This window comes from Cyprinodon variegatus, unplaced genomic scaffold (genome assembly GCF_000732505.1).
Source record: "Cyprinodon variegatus isolate N-32 unplaced genomic scaffold, C_variegatus-1.0 Scaffold120, whole genome shotgun sequence".
NCBI lineage: Eukaryota > Metazoa > Chordata > Actinopteri > Cyprinodontiformes > Cyprinodontidae > Cyprinodon > Cyprinodon variegatus.
In genome coordinates this window covers 461,942-465,374 of record NW_015150573.1, presented here as the reverse complement: position 1 = coordinate 465,374, position 3,433 = coordinate 461,942, and positions in this window count along the sequence as shown.

Here is a 3,433-nt window from a genome sequence, read left to right as displayed (position 1 = left end):
GACACTAAACTCTCCTCCTCCATGTTTCCGCTGTCCATAGCGTTCCTTGACAGTGTCGTTTCTAAGTCACCAATTTAGTGCTACTTGGTCCCAATGGAATTTCTCATTGGGAACCTACTAGCACTAAGATGCTAACTGGTTAGCAAGATGCTTCCGATAAAACCGGCCACAACCAAACATGCTTGCGAACCTTCCCCGCTGCAAAAATCAAGTGCTCCTTGATAATCCACCAGTCGCATTCACTTTATTCACTCGTGTAAAGTTGGGCACCATTCGGGAGAATTCTTATTGTGTATTTTTATTTTTTTTTCCTACTGTATCAGCAGTGGAGTAAACAAAACTTCTAGCTAAGTAGCCAAACATTTTAATTAGCTCATTTTGTATTTACTTCGTTTATTTAGATAGGAAGTCAAAACCTTGGGAATTTTCTCACACCAAACTGAACACTTTCTGCAGGTTTTTTGTAAACAAATAAGCAATTTCTGGCCAAGTTAACTTCTGTTAGCAATGCAACCCAGTGTATTTCAGCACTGCAAAATATGATTAGAACTGTTGGAACAGTACTCTTGGATGTGTGAGACTGATTAGATGAAGTACAAATGCTCAGGAGTAACTGTTTATTAATGCAGATGACACTGTGCTGCATAAGTAGGCCATATTGGGTGTTGTGGTCCAGCATATGATGTGAAAACTAAAACATTGCTTTTTTTTTTTTTTAGTGTTTCATGTTTATTTTAAATTTCTGCTCAGGAACTAACCAGAGCTTTGAAAGAGATCCAGGATTAGTTGCAACAATATACATTATTCTGGAAATATTTATTGTTGTTAAAACAATACAGTGAAAATACTGTCATCTTTTTCAGTTTTTACAAACTTAAATATGTCAGGGCTCATGTCTGTGTGTTTGTTTTTGTGCTTGTCGTCCTTCCACCAACAGGAGGCGCCTGGTTCTGATTCTCCTCCTCACACACCTGCTGACGGTTACCTCGTTAACGGAGTGCTCTTAAGCTGCGGACTGCCACTACCTCGACGCCAGAGTGTTTGCTAGTTTTTGGTACTCTAGCCAAGCTGTGTTTTCACTGAGTAAGACTCAGTTCTTGTCTCCCCAAGTTTTATCTTTGTTTTTTTTTGTATTTTCGGACTTCCTCTCCCAGGAGGGATCAACTGAGTCTGAACTGAGCCAGGGATGCAAACAGGAGGTTTGGATCCAGTCTCCTTTGAGGACGTTGAAATTACTCTCTGAGCAAGGGAATCATCTTCACCACGACCCGTTCATGTACAGCAGGAAATCTGAGTGGCAATCATCGTCTCTGTTCCCTTACACCGTCCGGGTTCTGGGTAAACCCTGTTCCGCCCTCCACCGAATCAGACAAACTCTGGAAAACCAACAAACAGATTGGAGTCAAGGATCCGTCACTTTCTCTGGAAACGTGAGTCAACAACCAGATCCTCTGCTTCGAATCAACGAATCAAATTTCCCACTGAGCCTGAACTAATAGTCTGTCTTCCCCTCATCTTCCAGTTCCGGCTGAGCAGAGTTCAGAGCAACACTGCACCGAGCTTAACATCCTCAATAAAATCCGTCAAACTTTTCATCCGTGTCTCTCTTTTTGGTTTCACTGCATGTGGGTCCGAGCCTTAGATAAAATTATGACAAAATAACGCACTTTTGTAATTTGTTAATGCTACAGTTCATGGTGACCTCCATGGATAAAACGTATAACAAAGCATATATAACTTTTGAAGTGAATATATTGGCAATTTTTTAGTTAAAACGAAGTCATAAATCCCTTTAATAACAAAGCTTAAAAAAAAACACTAACAGATTTGACAGGGTTTTCATATACTGGGGTTTATAGAACAAAAACATACCTAAATAAGGGTCTTTATTGCTTTTTTCCCTCCAAAATGTTCTTTAATGATGATGATGGGTTTTGTATTCCTACATTACATACAATATGAAGGGGATGTTCTTTGGACAAGATGTCTCAGTTAATTTCAGCTGACATCCAGGATTTTCCCTCCGTCGCAGAGAGCAGCTTATGTTTCATTCAACATGTCTGTCAGCGTCGTAGGGAGAAATTAGGTCCGACGGATACTTCACATACTCTATTATCCAAACCATACTCAGACTATTCATTATAGCAATAATCAAAAAACACAGAGCATTAATCTGCACTCTAAATGCGTCCTCTGTCTCCGTCCAAACATTGGGGTTTTGCTCACTCAGGCTTGCATGTTTGGTTCTGTAATGCATTTTTTATTCAAAATATGACATTAATCATGTTAATACTGGAGTATTGTGCCAAAAATCTATAACTCCTGCAAAAGTGGTATTCTATATGTGAGTGTATCTTTCTACCTATTTAAAGCGTTATTCCAACAGTAGGAATCAAACTTAAAACTAGCTGTCAATCATGATGCACTTACAATAACCTTCAGTTGCCTTTTTTTTTTTAATATTTCTAATACTTCAGTTTAATTTTTGTCCCTAGTTAAAAAAAAATGCTAATATAATTTACAACTGTAAAAAACAGAGATAGCTTAAAAATATAATTCTTTAATAGCTGCTTATAAAATGCTTCTGATTTATTTTGTTTTATCTCCTGAAATGATGCTTGGTAAGATAATCAGTTTTAGTATTAAAACATCTCAGCCAACTGGGAATAATTATAAGAATAATGGAGATCTCTATTTCTTTGTTGCACAAAATTGTTTAGTTTATAATATCTTTATGTCTAAACATGCAGGGGCAGGTTTTTTAGGCTTAATCTTAGCCTGAGCAGAGGCCCTCACACAGCCAGCCAGCTGACTCAGGCAGACTGAGGGGCTGGGGCCGGCGGTCGTGTTGGTGCCTTGGGCCCCAGCGGGTTTGTTTGTGGTTTGTTTGTCGGGGTGGCGGTGGTGGGGAAGGGGGTGGGAGGTTTACCCACAGCGCTCTGCCTGGCACCAGCCTGTCCCGGAGGAGAGAGAACAGCTTCTGTTCCTGGACGGATGCTGCATTTTTGGTGATGTGGCTCCATGAGTATGTAAGCCGAATACAGCCAGGGTTGATGGGATGGGACAGTTGGTCAGTTGACAGAAAGCCTCACACACTGCGGTACAGTGGGATACTGTGAATGAGGGCTACAGTATACTAAACCCACCTAAAAACCTTTTGTGATATAAATTATTATTTAATTTGACTTTTTTAGACATAAATTAGTCATCTTTTTAAAAAATAAAAGATTAAAGCTACAGTGTGTAATTTTCAGTGACATCTAGCGTCCAGACTGCAGACCGCAGCAACATGAACATCTCCCCCCCACCGCTTCTCCCCCCCAACACTACGGCGAGCGTTACGGGACAAAATGTCTTCCACGACGTCCGCATCACCTACCTTCTCAAGTGATGAGGTTTGTTTACATAGATAATTTTACAGATAGTATTTCAA